Here is a 22,187-nt window from a genome sequence, read left to right as displayed (position 1 = left end):
ACACACACACACACACACACACACACACACACACACACACACACACACACACACACACACACACACACACACACACACACACACACACACACACACACACACACACACATATGTTACCGTCATATATATCAAATTGGTTTTATTTTATTATGTTTCTATTTCATTGTAAGATTACTTAGCGAAAGAATTTGTTCATTCACTACATAGCAGTTTTTTAACTTGAGAGTACTCCTCGAAACTCGTGTTGAACACTTTCGCGAATTGCGAAAGATCCGAATAGAGGCCGGAGAATGCGATTTAGGTCATGACCTACATTATGTACTCCTTCTCTATCTATCTCGTCGTTTCCCCCCCCCCTCTCTCTCTCTCTCTCTCTCTCTCGTTATTCTTATCTCGATCTATCTGTCTCCGTTTGACTCTTCATTTATAATGCCTGCTCATGTTAACCCGACGTCATATGTCGTAGTGATCGCGCACGAATATCTTACGTATACGTCCGTGCTTAACGACCGCTATACATACCAGAATGTAAATGATCATTAATTCGATTTACGACGTTTATCTTTAGTCGTTATCAACTTGTAGCTGAATTAAGTATCCTCTCGTAATATCTCGTCGTGATATGAAAATTCAGGGGCGCGATATGGCTTTAGAAACCTGAAGACCGTGCTATCACGGCGACTTGAATTTATTACACATATACAAACGTAATTACATTCTCCAGAAATGCGATATGGACTTATTTCCTTATTCTGATAGTGTTATACTTTTTATCTCTTTAGATTTCAGTTTCTCGTTCAACGCTTAACGCTGCGAAAATATTTCTATAACAAAGATGTGAAACAAATTTTTCTTATAACCTAATTGAATGTGCAAGAAAATATATTCTACTTCAATTTTTCTTTTCAAGCTTTAATGGTTTTTATATGAAACTTTTATTACACGAAACGGCAATTGTATCGTGCAGCTTGTGGTATCATCTTGTCCTCCTCAATTTTTAACGCTTTCAAGAGAAATAGCAGCATATCGAACATATGTTATACATACTCGGAAACGTATGTACCACTCCGCTTGTTACTCCGCGTCAAACTTATTCAGAGATAGTTTTATCGCGCGTGCGCGCGCGCGCGAGAGAGAGAAGAATATTACGCGATCAATTACCGAGTATTGCCGGGTACATCGCAAATTACACTTTTCACGACAGTCAACGGACGATTTGTTATTTTCGCGGAAAATCAATTTCGGAACGCGCAGAAATGAGTTTACCGTGCGAGAGGAGTACCTTGAGCGCGGACGTTATCGTGCCGCTCTCGCGCGAAAGATACGCGGGTGCCGCGAACCGGCGCGCGGCGCGGCGCGGCGCGACCGACGGCGCTCTGATATTTTATTCCGTTCTCTTATACATCGTCGTCTCTACGACATCGTATATCGTCTCGGAAACGGCGCCGTGAAAATCTCGAAATTGCTCACTTCCCTTCCTGTCCCCTCGCACCCCCCACCTCTTCCACCTCCTCCTCCTCCGGCGCGAGCGCGACCGCGCGCGCCCGCGACGGTCGCTTTAAAATTATAAGGCGCCATAAGTAAAGTTTCTGCTCGGGCGGATGTTGACTCGGTTAACATTGCGTTACATTGTGGGACAAAAATGACACGAGCGACGCGGTAACTCCGCGGACACTCCCCGGCGATGGTAACTCACCGGCCATTTCGACCTGCGGTGAATTCTGCGGTTAACGGTGCGTTTAACTCGACGGTCGACGATATCGCGGGATCGGCGCGCATTTATTGAGTTTAGTCAGCCATTTTTGATAATATTACCCGTCGTGCATTAAAGATCGCGTACGAGATAGCGTCGACGATGAATTGTTCACGATTGGCCGAAGGGCCTGAAATTAGGGCAGCAAATTCGATCTTTCTCCCTCCGACAACCTAATATTTGAATACCGAAGCGACGAATACCGAACCTACTTCTTGTAGGTGTACGTTAAATATTTAAAACGCTCGAAAATTTCAGATGAAATAAACAGGTGTAAGAGCGGGCATCCCGTAATCGCATGCATATAGATCGCCGTCGATATATCGAGTCACGGATACCCGTTATTCAAAGGTCGACTTTTTTTTCTTCTCCGCTTCTCTCTTCTCTTCTTCGTCTCTTCCTCTCTCTTTCATCCTCTGACTTTCTCTCTAAAATGTGCCATGCGTCAATCTTTTTATAACTCACGCGTGTTCTCTCATGAATGTTAGATATAACATAAGAATATTGCTTTTTCCTCGTCAAAGATCGCGCGATGAATCGGAAGATCGTCGAAATCGTTCGGTTTCATACGACGCGTTCTCGTCTCCGACCGCTTCGGCGTCGTCGCCGCGGCAAGGTCGCGCGTAGATTTGGTGGTAACGAGCAAATGCCGATAACCCAGAGCAATTCGCCAGAAACTTTCTCGCGGCTGCGAGCGCCCGGAGGAGGTAGAGAAGACGAACGAGGAGGGGAGGGGAAGATTCGCAACGCACACGAGCTGGGGATAGACGTAGCACGGCACACGGGAGGTCGAGCGCGCGCGCGCTACGTTGTGTAGGGTATGCGTGGGCCGCATGAGGGGTAGAGGGACGAGGAAGCATGGCACAGAGAGGGAGATGGCAAAGAGACGGCCGGGTGGGGGAGAATGTGCTATCGGCCGCAATCAGCAGCTCCGACGGATCTCAGTTTGTGTCGGATCTCCGTCGCAGTCGTTTCGTGACGTGGTTCCCGTCGTGCTGCGCTCTGTTTTCATTCTCTCTTTCTCTCTCTCTCTCTCTCTCTCTCTTTCTCTTTCCACCTTTCTCCGTTTCTCCCCCGGTCCGTCCCTCCCTCCCTCCCGCCCCTGCAGTCCACTCGCTCGAACCTCCTTGTCCCTCATCCCCCCCCGTCAACGACATCCGAGTTTCCGCCCAGCGCAGGGAAGCGACCGCGATTTTCTTCTCGAACGAGACGCGTCCTCGATTCTCGTCGACCGCGCGCTCTGTTTTTAAACGTGTGAAGTGCATAACTTGGGTGGTAGAAAGGTACGAACGAAAAATACGAAAGAATCTCGGTGGTACGTGTGCTTCTCCTTCTCGTATCGGCGCGCGCGCGCGCACGAGCGCGTGTGCGTACGTGCGCGCGTACGTGTGCGTGAGACGGAACGTGCGTGACGTACTGCCGTTTCGTCGCCGCACGGAGCGCGAGGCGGATGCGGAATCGCCGCGAGGATTTACGCGAGGGGGTGCGAGACGGAGGAAGGGCGGCTCGGTGTTTCCTCGACGTGTCGTCTTTGTCCGAGCGCGATAAACGCGTTATCGAGATGTACACATAACCCCGCGAGTTAATTACGGACACGCTCCGCTCACAACAGCCGCGAGCGTGTTGGCGCAAATGACCCGAGACACGCACGCGCGCACACCCGAATCGCGCGTCCGGCTGAGGCCGTCGACGAATCTTCGCGATTCGCGGCGAAGGTGGACGCGTCACGGGAGCGTGCACGCCCGATAAGCGACGCTAAGCTGACTCGCGACGCGGCGGCGTCCTGAGACTTCATATGAGAGATCGATTAGCGGTGACTCGGCTCGTTTCGACGAAAACGCGCATGAAAACGTAAAGCCTAGCACGTCACGACTGTGGGCCATTTCCCACAAACACACACACACACACACACACATTTCGCATTGTTCTTTATTCGTGCGTCGGCCGAGACTCTGCGCGACGGGAAACGTCACGGGATGTTTATCTTGATGAATCACTGGCTGAAGATTTCGTCGATCGTTATCGAGAGTTTAACGCGCTCGTCGACGCGCGCAAGCTATTCGAGCTAACTGATGCATTGCGTCCGTATTTAAGGGCTGGCCCGCGCGCCGCTCGCGCTTTCGAGGAACTCGCACTGACAATGAGTCCCACCTGAGTAACGCGTTCCACCGCGTCTGAATCATCGATGATTCCCGGCAAGGTCATTCTCGCGTTGCTCCGAAGCGAAAGTTTTCATTTAATTTATCGCATTCCGAGATACGCGTGGCATTTTTCAAAATAAAAAAAAAAAACAAAAAAAACGACAATTTAATAACGAGGAGATAGTTTACACGTTAAACTCGTCGCGTATGAAGTGCTGCAGTGCGTCCTCGCGGGAATTATCGAAGCGGCAATAAAAGATCGGAGCGAATCCCGTAGATTTCGGCGACGGACTGCCAGGGATCGTGCATCGTTTTTTTTTTTTTTTTCACGAGTGACGAATGAATCGAGAGCGTGCGCGCGGGGTTCAAGCGACGCACACTTGTTTTACGTAATGAAACCGCGTTCGCGTCAGGGGGCGAGCGAGCGAGCGAGCGAGCGCTCGCCAGCCCAGCACTCGCTCGCTCGCTCGTTCACGCTCGCGCTCGCGCGCGCGTGCGCCGCGTGTAATCTATCCGTCGTCGAGCGCCCCGCGTTGCTCCGCGTTCGGCCGGCGGGGTGTCGGTCGGCGCGGGAGGTGGGGGGACGGGGGGGGAGGGAAGTCTCTTCGATCATCGGCATTACTGGCCTCCCTCGTGCGTCCTCGTGTCCCGTCGGAACGGCGCGGCGGCGATCGGCTGGCTTCGTGCGCCGCCGCCAGTCTCGCACCAGCTCGCGCGCGTTACGGATCTGTTGTGTGTTTGCGCTCCGACGCTCTCGGCCTCCGCTCCGCGACTCGACGGAATCCGGCAGTGGTGGTAGCGCGGGAGCAGACGGAGGTAGACCCCCGTCGTCTACCTATCTCTGATTTATCTATACGTCTACGACGTGTCCCTCTCTCTGTGTCTTTCCAGCGCGAAGCGCCTTTTGTCTCGCGACCAGTGATCGCCGAGTCGCGGCCCCGCCGCCGTCTTGTTTTTCTCGATCCCGTCGCATATTCGCCCGTCGTGTGTCGAGAGAATACCTCTCCGCCGTCGGTCGGTAGTGTGTACTTGCGCTTCTTGGATACGCGGTCACGCATGCACGCATGGACAAGCAACGGCGACGCGGCACTGCCCCAATGATGGCCGTGCCGGGCATTACCGTTGACGTAGTGATGTATTATTAGTGGTGCGCGTCGCGGGAAAGTGCTGTAGTGCTGCCGTCTCGCTCGCTCTCGCTCTCTCGCCGCTCACTTCGGTCCGTATATCTCGGCACCGATAATAGCGCGGAGTGTGCTCCCCGTCATCGTCGTCGTCGTCATCGTCGTCGTCGTCGTCGTCGTCGTCGCCGCCGCCGCCGTCGCCGCCGTCGTCTCCGTCTCCGTCGCGGAAATCAGTGATCGCGGCGAAGGGCAGGCACGATACGTACGCGGCGGTTCACACGTATTTCGCCCATCCCGCTCGCCCGCCCACGAGTTCCACGCAGTGAGAGTTTCGTATTTATCAGTGCACGACAGTTTCGTTCGCTCCTGTGGTGTTATATGTGTGGATTATCATATTTGGATAACTCCGTATTATCGTATTGGATATACTGCGATCGCCGTCGTCGCGGCCCACGTCCCAAGCCTCATCTCGCCAGAGCCGCCGCACGGCCCGAGATCGTGATTCCGGTGAGTGTTACGGCCTATCTGCGGTGCCCATCGCATTGTATTCATTCCCGTTCTCTCTTTCGGCCGCGGGATCGATGCGCGATCCCCGAAACGCGCGCGTGACGCGCCGTCGCGCTTATCGCTCTCGATCGGCTGCCATCTTGTTATTTGTAGCCGTCGCGTACGCGCCTCGCGAGCGTGTTCGCGCGCCGCGGAATCGGCGGCGTCAGGTTAAAAAAGTTTTCGCGCGAAAACGATCGCGAAAACCCGGAGCGAAGTGTCCGCTGCGATGTGATGTCGAAATCAACGCTCGCCGCGATCGTGTCTGCGCACTCCGCGAGCGGCGTTTCACCTTCCCTCGATTGTTTTTCTATCGCGAGTATCATCGATATCATCACGCGGAAGAGGGGAGGGGATCGATTGGAAATCAGGCTGATAAGACGTTTCGAAAGCGGACGCGATTGGACGCTATCAGCAATAAACGCGGACGTGACGTCTTGTTTATTTACGGCCGGTTCCAAAACGGGCCGCAAGCGCGAGGAGAGGCCGTCTGTTCTTTTTAATCTTCGCGACTCGCGAACGAGATGAAAACTCGGAGCGACGACGCGACGCGGCCGTGTAAATACTCCGTCGTCGCGAAAGTGCCGGAGTAGGTACAAGCGGAGCATCGCGCCGCCCTTTTAGCGACGCTTTACGCGGAATTACATCTCGTTAACGCGAATCAGCTTCGCGATATAAAGTTGCGCGAGTGTATACGCACGGCGACGCGATCCCGCGCGATTTCGTCATCGCGTTCCGTCGGCAATTTTACGCGAAACCGTAAGCAACTCTATACGCAGATATCGTCGTTTAATAACTCTGTCGCAACGAATTTGCATTGTAATCGTGATTTCCGTCTTATCTATGCGCGGTGAGACGACTCGACGATGCAACTCCAGATCGCTCGCGTCGATCTCGATCGCGGTAGCATCTCTTTCTCATGGCGACGCCGTTCAAGATCGCGTGCGTGAATTACTTTTTTTTTGTTGAGAAAAACACGCACTCTGAATTCTCGGGATAGAGATTGCCCGCTCGTAAAACCGTCGGCGACCGCGCGATACGCGCGCGGAGATTGCGAAAATCGCGGTCGGCGACGATCGCGCTCGTGAAAAATATTTGCGCTTGTCGAATTAAGTTTTATTTGAAAGCGACCGATAGCGAGAAGTTAACGACCGGCACGCGGAATTCATTTCTACTTCGATTTCGACGAACTTGCGTATAGCTGTTGCGTAGGAGTTTGGTCCGCGCGCCAGTTGATCCATCAATTGACGTCACAAAATTCCGATTTCCTTAACCTTTTTCAGTCCCGTGTCAAGCTTGGACGCGATATAACGCGTTACGATAGTCTCTCACAGTTTTTTCTTTAGTTCTTCAAGTATTCGAATTGATGTGTGATTATAATCAGCAAAATATATTTTTTGCGATCCCCATAAATTCCTCCAGATACTCATTTTTATTTGTTTTACTTATTTTATTTATTTAGCAGCAATTTTTATTTAATTAAAGACGAAATACTTTTCGCTCACATTTGCGAGAAATCATTGCTGCAAGGTCAATACACCTGTGTATCTTTAAACGTGAAACTTTAAGCGTGAAACAGGGAAACGCCAGCGTTCCGTTTTGCGCGCGATCGAAGTTTCCGAACATTATTATCTTATTATCGTGTAAACTAACTCAACTTTCAAACAACTATCGTGAGAGTTAATGTACGAATTACAAGAAGTGTGATATAGCTTTTTAACTTTCAGGTATCTTAATTGCAAGTGCATATTGTTTTTCAATTTTAACCAAGAGAATTGTAAATAAAAAAATGAATATTTTTAATATCCGAGGATTCGTTTTCCGAAATACACGAATGTATTCGTATGCGATACAATTGAAGGGGCTTAGCGTGGATAATTCTCAATTACCACAAGAGAGTTTATGTTCTCTTCTAAAAGTGTAGAGAGATACAGGAATAAATAAAAATTATTAAATCTCCCTAATTGAGGAAGAAATTAATAGAATCATAAATATGCGATATTGTTCCGAATGAAGGTATTGTAATCGTAAGTTTCGAATGTGATTCGCGACTCTGGCGGAGATTCTCTGAATTATTCACGAATTCCACTGTAAAAAACCGGCAAATCGGCGACGGGTGCAATCTGGCGGAGTCGAGAACCGCGTATTTCACCATGCGCGCGGGAAAAACGGAGTAATCTATAGAATCATATTCCACAAAAGCGCGGGCGGGCGCGCGCGTGTGTGTATGTGTGTGTGTGTGTGTGTGTGTCGGGGAAATGGAAATATTTCAGACGCGTCCGAGGAGAAAGCGATTCGTAGCCGAGACTTCGATGTCGCTCGGTCACGGTATAGTTCGCGTTCTCTTCGCCGCGAACGATATTATTTCTGGCACGGCACCAGCCGGCGGGCGCCGATCGATCCTCGTCCTCGAACGGGCGATCGCGAACGTCATCGTCATGTGTGCATGCGCTCGCGCACGTGTCCGTGTGCGCGCGCGTTGTGCACGCGCGTGTGCGTGTGCGTGCGCGCGTGTGCGCGTCGCGATCGATCGCGAGCGAGAGTCCTTTCGGCGAGGAGAGGGGGGTAAGCGCGAAACACGTTTACCGAGACCCCGGAAATAATTACCGCTAAGCAGACCCGAGTTGTCGGCAAATTGAATTGGCTTCGAGTGCCGGCACACACAAGTTCTCTCTCTCTCTCTCCCTCTCTCTCTTGGCAACCATCGTCGTCAGCCGGTCTCAAATACATCCGAGAGACGATCTTCTCTGTAAATTCTCTGCCCGCGGCTCGCCAATGTTTGCAAACAAACTCGCGTGTCAGCGTCGCATTGCTCTCCGCGATTTTATATCCCGTCCCCCCGCTTTCCCGGTATCCGCGCGTCGCGGCTTATCGTCGCGATTTGCTTCGTTTGTACGCACCTTTTCTCGAATCGTAAAAAAAATTAACACGTGTAACCGCGTACTCGTGAGTATTGAGAGCGAGATTAAATTTCGATATATATGGTGTAATTCTCATAGAAGAAAAAATTCAAACTTTCACGAAATGTTTTTACCTTGCCATATGATTGACGATTATTTATATGATGTTTTTCTAAATCATCATACAGCAAATGTATACGATTTGTTTCTCATACTAATATTTTTTGATCGAATCTATTATGATTATCTATTGTTTTTCTATTATTACTAGTCATCTATTATTACTCAAATTTATTTTTACGTCACGCAGTGTGTTGTGGTTATTTATACATCGAACGGGGGGATGCATTATTTTTTATTGCAACAAATGGTAATTGCAATTAAAATCATTAACGTGTGTATACGTGTAAAACAATTGGTATACGCAAAGGGATATATGAATAATCACGCTCATTAAATCACTGTTACCGCTTTAATAACAATCGCAAATGAGAGAAATGCACCGCATAAGCGCATGCAATAGAGTAAATAAGTCACATACGGCATATGCAATAACAAGATGAATATTTAATTAGCGCAAAACAGTTTCTGGAAATGAAATAATAACGGATAGGGTAGGACGCGCGGGGAAATAATGCCGGCGGATACTTAACTCTTGCGATATATATATTTCGCCATCATTTGAGTAACGCGCGTTCGTTCGGTGACTACGTAGCGTAACCCCGAGTGATTCGATTACTATCAAGTAATTTATGCAAAGCAGCTCGCTAAACGAAGCGGATAGCGAACTTTTCGACGGCAGAATTATTTCTCCCTTTCAAAGACCGTTTTATTGCTCGCCGGCTGTCCCGCCGCGTCGACATCTTCGGAACTTCGCCGAGTCGTTCGCCGGCGAAACTTTTTCTCGGTCTGTCAGAATTATTATTATCTCGAGAATTATCTTTATCTTCTGAAAAACGTGCTTTCATCGCACGCACACCTCTCACGGGCTTATCGAAGTTATACTAGCCAGTTGATAAAAAACTTGAAGGAAGAAGGGCTTGTGCGTGCATTATTGTCGTTGTACTGTAATTTGCTAGTTTCTTCGGTGTCACGTCTGTGTTAATAATTAATGCTGCTGTGTTTCACAATCGATTAGGTGTGCACAGTGTTATGTATCGTTTTTTTACTGCTTAATTTATAGCTTTGGCTGTACGGTGTAATAATAAAGCAACTCTCATATAAGGAACACACATTGATTCTTATTATGTTTTATTATATATGGAAAGAATACGCTACCACATTACGTTATTAGGCATTTATTATTGTTTCTAGATTGTCATCGAATCCGCCCGATTATCGTAGGACACGATACTTGAAGTTTCGTGCCGTTTCACGTGAAAGCGATCGCGCTCTCGTCCCGCACACGTGCGCGATTTCTCCTCGCTACTACACGCACATTCTTTCACGATCCATCGCGCGAGTTATTAATAATTTTTGGCTACGTTTTCGACCTATGTGAACCTGGAACCCGACTTTACAAAAATTAAAAAACCATAACATAGTTCGTTTGTACTTTGTTTGTACCCGTTTGTACCACCTTTCATTTCGTTTGTACCTCAAAGGGTAAACAAATACAAAGTGGTTAAAAAATAACCAGGACCCCACTTTCAAATATTTTAATTTCATTAACGGCATTCGAAAGAGAATTGTTTGTATCCGTTTATATCTCCCTTGTTTTCCTTTGTACCTCAAGGGGTTAGGAGATACAACGTTTTTCATTTTTAGAGTAACCCTTATATAGGGATCTCAGCAATTTTACAAGATATCCCTTTAAGGGTACAAACGAAACGGAAAGTGGTACAAACCGGTACAAACGATTCTCTTTCGACTGCCATTGGCCGCTTCTCGATATCTTGCAAAATGGCTGAGATCCCTGTATAAGGGTTACTCTAAAAATGAAAAACGCTGTATCTCCGAACCCCTTGAGGTACAAACGGGTACAAACGATTCTCTTTCGAATGCCGTTAATGAAATAAAAATATCTGAAAGTGAGGTTCTGGTTATTTTTTAACCACTTTGTATTTATTTACCCTTTGAGGTACAAACGGGTACAAACGAAGTACAAACGAACTATGTTATAGTTTTTTAATTTTTGTAAAGTCGGGTTCCAGGTTTACATAGGTACGTTTTCGAGCTCGAAACGCCAGCAATATGATTGCATGGAAATCGAAGAAGCTCCGCCAACGGCAGTAATTTTTACATGAATTCTTTTTTTTTACTCACGATGATTTTAAAATACAAACTAGCATTTTTTTTTAGATATTAAAAGTAAAAAATCAAAAGATCTATGGTATATTGAATGATATGGTATATTGAACGAAATGTTCGTAATTTATTTTTCCTCGAAATTAATGTCGCGTTGCGAGAAAAATAAGGTATTCGCCGGCGGAATATACAATAACGTGCCGGTCTGGCGACTTTCCGACCCACCGGTATATTTCCAATAAGTTTTATGGGCCAACCTGCTCCTGACCGCGATTTTCTGGTCTTGCTTGGTGAGCATACGGTACTGGGCCGAAATTTCTCCGGCTTGATGTTTCCGCACTACTCGCCGGTCCGTTAAGTGCGTTAATGAGATACGCGGGGATAAGCCGCGACCCAGATAGACAGTGTGTGACTTCGAGCGAGGGGAAAGTCGTTAGCCGCTTAATTCGCGATCGATCGTAGGCGAGGAACCGATTGTCAGCTGCAACCATTGTGTCCGCACGTGGAGCCAGACAATTCGCGGTGCGCGATATCGTGTGCGATTAGGAAGTGAGAGATGTGATAATTTAAAAGAGTGTACTAATGAAATGCACGTGAATAGCACATGAATAATACGGAACAATATGCTCTAGTGTTACGTTATTTTTCTACGGATTAATATGATTTTGAAGTAACGTATTACGAGTCAACGAGATCAATTGCGATAATTGCTATGACACTGACAATATGAACGATAATATTAATTCTGTCATTGAAAAATATTATGTTGAAAATTCGTAGCAAGAATCTTACCTCGTCGATATTAATTCTGCTGTTCTCAATGCGCTTTGTTACTAATCAGAGATTCAGAATTTTTATTTTGTCTAATTGAAATTTCGTACTTGCGAAATTTTCGTTAAAAAAAATAAACGGGAATTTCGTTGTTTAATAATGTGCACGAAATCTTTGAAGTACTGGTGAGAGTAGTTGGTTGAAACGTTTTACTCTCTCTCGTTCTTCTTTTTTTTCCTCGATAACCTTGAAGTCGTCAGGTTCTCGAAGGTTACTCGATCGGTTCGGTGTAAGTGTATCCAAGCTAATCTGCCTGAAGCCAATACAAAGCGTTAGCTTGACGATCGGTATCAAGAAATATTCTATTTCGATCACATCGTGAAATCGTTTTTAACGTTTCTGACACTTTTCGAGTTGTTTTTTTATACTAAATAACATGAATACTTTTGAAGAGAATTGTATTTAACTTTGAAGCTATTTCTTTAAAAATGTCAAATAAATTTAGAAATGTTTATAATGTTTCACGATATATTTTATGAGCTAACTTAAATATGTTAGAACAAAAAAATATTGTCCTCATCAAAATAAAACTTGTAGTTATGTCGAAGGAAAACTGACTTGAATAATAAGTTTCGTACAAGGGCCAACAGCGTTGCTGTTAAAAGCTGGATTTATGACACGATTCGCTTCGTCCTCCGCTTCTCGTTTCCGGTTATTACGTGAGAAAGTCGGGCAAGAAAAGTCCTACTTCGCGGAGATCTCGTAAGAGGAACGGGAAAAAGAGAGAAAGAGAAAGAGAAGAGCAGAGAGGAGAGTGAATTCGCCTCGTAGCGAACGGATCCAGTTCAGAATTCGCTTCGTGTGTCGCGCACAAATCTCTTGACGTTCCTAACTCGTTAACGTACGATTCAATCTTAGTAATTTAAAATAATTGACGACATGTTATATCCGCGTTGTTGTAATACCCTGACATGATTGCACTTCGAACGGACGAAATGAGATAAGAAATTAGAGAATTTTCGAAAATAACTTAATTAGAGTAATCAATCAATCAGAGTGATCTATCAATTACGATTATTATCGTGAGGTATTAATTTTTTTTCCGTTGTTGGGGTTTTTATATTCAGAGATAATTACTTTCAAGAAAGTTAATTCTTTTGCATACTTGATACGAAGACAAATGCTCTTATTTAATTTAAGATCTATTCGTTTAAATTTTCAACTTAAAGTTCTTGCGCTTTAATATTTTTTTTCGTCGGCGTAAAACGCGTGATAATTTATGAGTTGACAGGCAGATATGTTGCAGTTCAATTTCACAGTCGCTCGAAGCAATGGAAGTTCGGATTACTGCGCGGTTATATCGTATGAAACGCGATCCAACTTGTAGGCAACAGAACCAGCACGCTCCATTCGCTCCTAAAATACCGCGGCTTTGTCACGGCAAGCATTCTTCAAAGTGTTTTTGCGACGAGAACCAAGAAATATATATTTTTTTTTACGAAGTAGCGCGCGATTAATTCACAAGCACACAGATGTATTGTAACCTGTCGGTATCTAGAGGCGAATCTGCAGTATCGGATTCACATGTGGTATATGACAGGGATATTGACGTCGTGCGATATTTTCAGGCTTCACCTGTGCGCAAAGCTGGCACTGGATGATAAATACTCACCAAACGATGTAGATATCGATGTAACGCGCGTGACAACGATTACAACACAACACGTTACAAAATAATAAAAATAAATCTATCACATTAATTCATTCTTTTTTTTAATTAATTACGGTTTTTATTTTATTAATTTCGCGGCTGGTAGCTCTTTACTTTTCATTTACTTTTATTTCCGTAGTTCACAATTTATTGCATATTATATTTGTATTTGCGTGTTAATTGCATATATAGATTGCATATAAAGTCTAATTATATGAAAAGAGAGAAACAGAGTATCTATCTCGTAAGACATTCCGGATTTTTCGTATGGAGCTCATTGCGCGCGTCGCATCATATTCGTGCATCGACTTGGAAAGTGTAACGCAGATCGGAACGGCAGTTCCGGATGATGCCAAGATAATGGCGGAATAAAACGCGGGAATCCGAGCGATTCGAGATGGAGATGTCGAAGCGCGAGATTTATCGGCGTGCGGATACGCGCACGTGGCACATATATGTATATACGCGTACGAATTTAACGTGTGCATATCTTTCGCTTCCCGGACCCGTCCGATGCTTGACGTTGAACAATGCTCTCGGTTAGGAGCCACCATGATATATTCGTAGTCTATCGTCGCTAGGATGACGCTGAAGGATCTATCCATTCTATCGCGAACGAACGGAGGACGAAACAGTGAGAAATGAAAAAAAATTGTTGACGTGTATTATGTACATTATCTGCATATTTTTAAATATTTAGGTATTTTTATTACGTCGATCACGTGTGTTATATATTTATATCGCACTTTTTGTTGGATATGTTTTACAATATGTTTTACAATGAGTCTTATTATGTATATATATATATTTTTAGCATTAACTATTTGATTTAATCATTGGACGGTTAGTGATGCTTTAATATAATTAATTTTTGCCTTTAGTTCTTCACTGGATTGAGGTGTGGAAACCTATCGATAAAGAATTACTGAGCTGCTTTGTCTACTGAACGTCATTGTTGTTTTCGTGCAACGTAGAAACATTTTACGACAACAAGATCGAGTTACGAAAGTATACATATGTATATGTGGTTACACCACACACATTATTAGATTTGTTGATTTTTCGAACGTACCTAGAATCTACGCCGTACAAGAAATTTCCCATACATCGCAAAATGGGTGGAATAAGCATTATAAATGCTAATGTAATATTCAGTGTGTGTCGAAACACTTTTTTTCGTTATTATTCTAAATGTGAATTCTGAAACGTAGTACCTTGTGACTTTTGTATTCTACAATATCGTCTGAAGGAACGCCAAGATTGGAAAGTAGGTAACGTCGCTTCAAGGCAAACCATTTTCACGTGCGCGCTGCGGGCGTAGTACGGGATGTATTCTTATCAGGCTTGCGATGCTATCGTTATCGAGAGCCGAGATGCAGGTAGTTAGAAATAGAAACAAGGCGTTTGAGTATTTCCGGCGCGCGTAATCCCACGTGTCGAACGAAGTGCGAGGGTGCTCCCCTGCCTACATCGGATTGGACGTCAGCGGCAGGTCGGTGTCGGTAGGGCGGGGAGGTAGGAGGATTGCCGTCGTAATAAAGGATCCGACGACCCCGAACAATCTCTCCGTCGCCGTCGCGCCGAAAAAGGATCTCGCATCGAGCAAGGGTGTAGCGTCGCATTCTTGCGCAACTTCGAGTCGCGGTGCGCTCTTCGAAGAAATGGAATTTGAGAAAACGAGGAAAATGCTCGATCGAATTGAAGCCCCTTTGCAATTCTCATTTCTTTTGCAATTGTTACTTGCAGTTTGTATAATATTAGAATTATTTAGGCGGTGAGTTTCATTTTCAGGTAATTACTTGGAGTTGCTGGAAATATTCAAATGATAGATTCGCGGCTTAAAGTATAATTGCCTGGCGTTTGAAAGGTCTGAAACATTAAAATGACAGGTTTTGCCCGTCCGGGATAATTGAATACCGCTCGAACGCGCCTGAAATGTCTGAATGGTATCATTTTGTCCTGAAATTGTAATATACACGATTTGTACGAATGTAACGTAGGATATAAGAATGTTAATTACAGTGGAAAGGTTATTGTGCTTTACGGGCGATACGCGGCCGGAGCAATATCATTGCTATGCCGTCGTCGTGAATATGAATGCGACTATTCTTGGTCACGCATGGCGACGCCTTTGGCTTCGAGTTATTTCTAGTCGCACGGTGACGCGAAACGCGCTCTCCTCTACGGCGCGGCGCAGCGACGGGCGGCGGGAGCGAACGGTTGCGTCGTGACCGCTTTACGAATTTTGTAACATGGATTCTCATGCGGGGTTCTACGCGGTCTAGAATGTCACCTTTGACAAGTATCGACAAGTCGCCCGCAATGAAAGTTTTACGCGATCTTTCTCGTGACGTGAACCGATCGACCTCAATATCCGGCAATTTTTCATCGTGATTGTTTATAGATTCTCGCACCGTTGTTAAATGCGCATTTCGGCCGAGACAAAATAAAAAATATTTCTCTTTTATTTGTCACTGTGGAATCAATTTTAAGTGCCACTTAAACCGGAGAATTGAAAGAGAATGATATCGCTCATTTACTACAACTACGAAATAAGTAAAAAATTATTTTCTTTGAGAAAAAATTATCTCTTTACTCGCAAAAGAGGAACGGAAACATAAAGAAAAAAAGAAAGAACATACTTTTATTTCTCTACATCGATTATTATATCTAAATTGCATTTCAAAATTAACATTCTAAAATTTTAATGAACATTGAAATTTATTTTCTGGAAAATTTTGTTTTTTTTTGTAAGTTATTATGTCGTTGTAGCAAATGAACGTCGAAGTGGTAAGAAGAAAGTAAAAAATATGGGTTAAAACAAGGGCGCGGTTTTCGGAAAATCAGTTTTGCGAAATAAGAAAAGCGCCGTTCGCGAGAAAGATGGAATGGAATTTATTTATCTGTTAAAAGAGTATTCAGTAGATCTGGAACATCTTGTTCAGTAAAATAATAATCCGAATAAATCCGGTATCTCCGGAGAAAGAGAGAGAAGCTGCACGCTCACTCAGAAAATTATAGTGTCGTCTTAATGGGTAAAGCGTAACAAAGCGCGTTAAAAATTTCATTACTCATCCTGTTATCATAATCGCTTTGCTTATTCTCTAATCTATAAGCGCCGATAGCAGGCAACTATATACTACAGAGTGATATTACACAGCTAAATATATAGTATATCTACCATTAAATTGGATGGAAATTAAGCAACGCGACGTGACGTAATTTTATCTTGCTAATGATGTCTCGGCTAAATGAAATATTTCGTGGAAATATATACGCGTGTGAAGTAATATCTTCTTGAATAATACACGCGTATGTATATACACGCGCGCGCCAAACGCGGCAACACGTATATAATCGCGCGATTCTCGCGCTCGCGAAGCATCACCGCATTTCGTAGCGTGAACCTCGTTGTCCTTGCTCATCCATATAGTTTGTTTTCCGGTTTAACGAGCGGTTCTTGCCACACGATCACGCCTTTTGAACCTCCTCGTGTTTCCTCCCTCTTCTCCTCGCCCTCTTTCTTCTGAGCGCGCCTCGTTTATCTGCATGCTTTCTCCATTCACGTACAATTGCTTTATGGACTACGGTGTGCGCCTGACGTTTTCCTCCGAATACTTTTTCCCCGGAGGAAAGCCTTAAGTAGCGGCGCGCTATTGATTTAGCGTTATTCTTCTCGTAGAGCAACGTAATATATTGAAACTTTACTGTAAAATACCCGCAGATACACGTGCTCGAAGGTGGTTAATAGATTTACGCGCTTTCTCCAGGATTGAATCGTCTTACAAGCTACAGAGATCATAGAAAGCATTTGATATTTCTCTTAGAAAAAAAAACTGATTTGAAATTATCAAGCAAAATATCTCGCTGTAAAAATGCTGGATCACCGTATGTATATACAGCTGCAATTCTATCTTATAGATTTATGCGTCGGTATACAAGTTATTTTAACGATCTTTGCATTTGGATAAAATTACTTGTCAGATATAGAACGAAAATATTTTTTAGGCTTATTTCTTTCGGTTTTAGACACATTTCGGCACATTTTATCTTTTTGCATGCATCTTTTTAATTTGATTTACGTTAAAAAAAACATCGAAGTTAATCCGGATTGTGCGAGGATTTACGGATAGTCGATAGATTCGTTATCTATGACCTGGATAATTGTGTTCCGTTTTTGGCGGTGTTTTCGCATTATTGGTATTCGACCGTTCTCTCGTGTAATGTAATATATAATGGTAACAGGCGCGCTTTAATTAGCGTCGTAACTTCGCCGTATTCATTTGCATTAACTCTTTTTTTCCCTCCCACCCCCTCCTCTCTCTTGCTCTGATTTCCCGTTTCGACCCGCGATATCTTTTGTCGCCAGCCGGCGCTTGAACTTCACGAGGAATTATATAACACGACGCGATAAAATCGTACTGATTATAATTAATTTTTTTTTACGTGCGAATAAATTTAGGTATTAATCCCGATCGTGAATTGTGTGTGTGTGTGTGTGTGTGTGTCACATTTTCTTAATGAAGGATTATAGCGAAATAAGAATATGAAGTAAAATCTTATTATAATTTTTACAATTATGCTCTACGGACAGAAATTCGATGTCATGATTGTGAAATCTTATGTGGAAACAGTTTAAATTGAATTTTATTATATTAATCGCTATTTTATATATATATATATATAATTCATCGCATTGCTTTCATGCGCATGATTTTAAGTCGCGATAGGTGCAATTAGAAATGCGGGAACGTCGCGTGCGTCCCGCCGTTTCTTTTCTTATGAGTCTGCTTGGCAACAGTACAACTTTATTCTTGCTTTTTCTCTTTTTACCGAATGTTTAACCTCTCTCTCTTTCTCTCTTTTTTTTCTTTCGGATTGTTCTACTTCTACACGAGCCTCGTCGTGGCTCCTCTCTCGCTGTTTCATTCCTCTTATTCTTAGCCGTTTCTTTATGCACTCTTGATCTGCTTCTTTTATTCAATCCCCTTGATTCCTCTTTCTGGAAAGCACGAATTATTCCGGATCTACTGGCGATCATTTCGCCGTTAAATTGCTGTACTGATACATTATTTCGTTTTGTAGGAATCAATTTTTTCGTTAAACAGCTATCGTTTTATGCTTGCAAATGTTGTTCTTTCGTATTTTCCCTAATTCGATTTGCATTTTTAACAAATTGGAGATCGAAAAGCAAGTTATGATAAAATCTAATGTATTATTTATTATGAATTATAGAAATCGTTGGTATATAATGTTATCAATTTACTTTTTCGCGGAAATATTCTTTGTTTAATGAAATAATAAATTAAATTAACACAAATTGACTAATAGTAAATTAGCTATCAATATTTTCTCGAATCTGACTTTATTACGTAGTTCGAGCATACATATTTTGATATATTTCAGAGTGGACTAGACATTGAGTAATTTTCTTGGAGAGATTTGAGAATAATATCCGAGGCTTTATCCGAAATCTATTTGGTTCATTAACGATCGCGGTCGTATATAAATAGTCACATGTGTGCATGCACGCGCGGGTTACCACACTTTCAATGTCACGATTTCTGCTCCGTCTAACACGTATATAGTAACAGAGTAGATTACTTCGCCGACATTATTTCCTATTTCCTTAATCGTGTTATCTTGACGTGTATTAGTTCCACATATATCTCTTGACACATTAGACGACACTAGAAATAATTCGCTTGAAATAGAAATACGTGGTAATTATTATCGTATAATTTAATCAAAATGCTAAGAGGAATCTAAAATTTAATTCTTTTGCTTTTAATTTATTAAAACTATCTACGTGTATAACACAATTATTTATTAATGCTCCGATTTGCTTTATGAAAAACAGAATATTATCAACTAGAATAATCTTTTAACATAATATTTACGTATGAATAATAATGCTGGACAAAAAATATATAAGATACATTTTGTATGTGTAAGATATGTCCTTTTTAATTGAAAATGACTTATTGGTGAGATTCTAACTCGAGTGCGCCTTTAATGGGCAGTGAAAACTCTCGCGGGAACGAGTATCTGTCAGCGCGTGTTTGTTTTCTTCCGACGAAATCATTCGACTAAAGTGCACAGGTCGTCGAGATATCCCGACGAAGTCGAGAGGATTTTAGTCGCTGACTCGCAGTAAAGCGGTATGCTATAGAGGGCTATGGAAAGGAGCGGCGAGAGGAGGGGAGCGGGAGGAAAGGAGGCAATAAAGGAAGCGAACAGAGACAGCGAGACGGACGGAAAGAGGAAGAGGCGTAGGATAGAAGAGGAGGAAGGGAGGGAGGGAGAAAACAGCGGGAAGGAAATACCGAGGATCTCCGAGTCTATATATCTCACGGCGCACGCATATACGCGCGCTCGCACGTGCAGCACTTGCGTGCGATATTTTAAGCGCGATTCTCTCACGGCGCAATACGTCGATGACGCCTACGGCGATCTGCGGCGTTGCGTCATTAATTATCGATTGCGGTCGATTGGCGATTTACGGGCGAGAATTTAGCGGGGTGTACTCTAATGCCAAGAGAGTCGTTCGCGGCGGCAATCGGTGAAACGTTTTCTCGGTCGTTACGTGCGGGAAGTTACGAAGTTCGTTTGCGATTACGTTCACGTGACGCGCAAAAGCGCTTGCCGAGATCTCGACGAGAAGTTTACAACGAGGAGAATCAACGTCGTTGCGTCTCATTATTCCCGGCAGACGATTAACTTGCCGTATACTTCATCTCGCTATCATTCTCAATTCAGGATCACTGTGATTATAAATGTCGCACGTTTCGTCCACCGAAACTTCGAGGAGAATTTTAAGTCATATATATTTCGCATTCATACATCTTTAAATTGTTTCGTGACTTCAAAGCTATTCTATTATCAATAAGAAATATAAGTGTGTAATTTTTAAATATTTATATATACAATATTTAAATGATAAACATATATACACATGTAATGCGTAACACATATACACATGTAATACGTGTATATAAATTGTAGTACAATTACCATTTGAAAAACAATAATTTTTGAGTTATAAACTATGTTCTAATTACGATATAAAACATATCACCTTTGCACTCGCGATTATGCTTTGTCAAATCTATGTCACTTTTCATTTCCTATCATTTTTCTGTTATGCATTTGTCGCTTGTCACCTCGCGTCTTTGTAAGCTACAGATTTCGATAAACGGCATTGGATCGCGATGTTTCCTTCCCTCCCACGCCATTTATCCGACGACACGTTGTATATCTCCGTGTCCTCTCTCTCTCTCTCTCTCTCTTCCCTTCTTCATCTTCCTGTCTTTCGCAACCGAAGATTACGTCGGGAAGAGCTTTGTCGTACGCGAGAGAGCTCCATCCGGGTTTGTCTTCCGGCTATTCCGATCAAAAGGATCGATCGTCCTTGCCATTCGTGAGCTCCGGTGACCCGACCGCGCGCGCGAGATCGGGTGCGTTTCCACGAAATTGGACGGGTTCAATCTTGAGAGGGTACCCTCACCGCTATTCTTGAGACTGCTGCATCGGGCATCATATGTACATACATACATACATACATACATACATACATACATAAACCGTTCTGCGTCGGGCAGACCACCCATCGGGATCGAAAGATCCTTTTGCCTTTGGACGTCAGACCGTTGCCTCAGGAATGTACCTGTGAGTCTAAACTCTAAAGTGGATTTCTTATTATCGTTTGATATTTATTGTCTGTGTACTTAGAGACAGGGTCCTATTCCAATGTCATGGTGATATCATATGTCACACGTTTAGGCCAAATGTTTCAGTTTTCATGATTTTTTCTTGTAAAGTATACAATACTTGAACATCCTTGACATACCTGTGCATATTTCCAAATGCGTCTGTTCTTGTCTGGTATTTATAACACGATGATTAAAATTTAAAAATTAGGCGTGTCTTTTGTTTTATCTGTATATGTTTTCCGAAGCTTTAACGCGGGCCACTCGTGTATGAACGATGAATGCATATATATGCGAATTAAACCGAAAATTAAGCTGCCGCTCATATGCGAGTCGTAATTTGTAAAGACACGTGTCATTTATATATGTATAACGTGACAAGATGTTAATCAAGCGTGAACGAGTTCTTGTTATCTATCGGACGTATTGGTCGGTCGTGAAGATATAAAGTAGACGCGTCATTAGACAACCGATTCCAATTATCCGCGATTCGTATCGTCCGGTAAATAAGTATAGAAATAATTGGATCGGTCGGTCTACCTTTCCTCGTTGACGACGGACGGCGAAAGGGGAGCAAGGGTGGAATGGTGCTATTAAGGATAACGAATTAAGTCGCGAGAGAGAGAGAGAGAGAGAGAGAGAGAGAGGGAGGGGAGGAGAAATGCGAAATGGGACAATTCGCTAACTAAACTGACGGGCAATATAAATTTACAATAGAGAACAATATAGATCATCCCTGGAATCGATAAAAGCGCGGCGTCGCACGACAGAGGCGGTAAATAATGATGGGCCAAACAAGCGATTATTAATGTCGCGAGAGTGAGTAGGAGGGACAGGCAGAGACGGATGAGAGAAATCTGGCGAAAAAGAGAGCACCGACGAAGAGATACATCGGAGCGCGCGGATCCGCGTTGAGGAACAAGAGGCGGAGATAGTCGCGTAACGGTTAACGGCCGACGGCAGGAGACGTTGGAAAAGGCGAAAGAAGCGGGAGGGAGAAAAAGGGATAGACGCGGAGGAGAAAGAGAGAGAGAGGAAGAAGAGAGCGGAGGCGCTATGGAGAGGCAGTCTGCTTCTGCTAGCCTCGACTCCGGTTGCCGTGACGACCCATACCACCCGCCATCATGCCGTCCCGGCATAGTCACAGTTACGGTCCCGGACTCTCTCTCTCTCTCTCTCTTTCTCTCTCTTTCTCTCCCTCTCTCTTTCTCTGTCTCTCTTTTTCTCTTCCTCTGCCTTGCGATCGACCCCTACCTCGTCCTCCTCCTCCGCCGCTGCCGCCGCCCTT

At 44.0% G+C, this 22,187-nt stretch overlaps 1 protein-coding gene across 2 annotated transcripts in view; it reads left to right on the top strand.

The window, feature by feature from the left end:
- Window positions 1-2,873: 2,873 nt before the first annotated feature.
- LOC105460410 overlaps window positions 2,874-22,187 on the top strand; it is a 186,549-nt gene continuing 167,235 nt past the window's right edge. Inside the window, exons 1-2 of one of the 2 annotated variants that reach the window (XM_011706863.1) lie at window positions 2,874-3,036; window positions 4,786-5,522. The gene's annotated coding sequence lies outside the window, so the exon portion shown is untranslated. Of the gene's footprint in view, window positions 3,037-4,623; window positions 5,523-22,187 lie in introns of those variants that run through there. The other variant, XM_011706856.1, reaches the window with a different exon arrangement.

The sequence above is a fragment of the Wasmannia auropunctata genome, unplaced genomic scaffold (assembly GCF_000956235.1).
Source record: "Wasmannia auropunctata unplaced genomic scaffold, wasmannia.A_1.0 LD336101.1, whole genome shotgun sequence".
Classification (NCBI taxonomy): domain Eukaryota; kingdom Metazoa; phylum Arthropoda; class Insecta; order Hymenoptera; family Formicidae; genus Wasmannia; species Wasmannia auropunctata.
The sequence above is the reverse complement of the archived record's forward strand: the minus strand, read 5'-3'. Positions and strand labels throughout refer to the sequence as shown.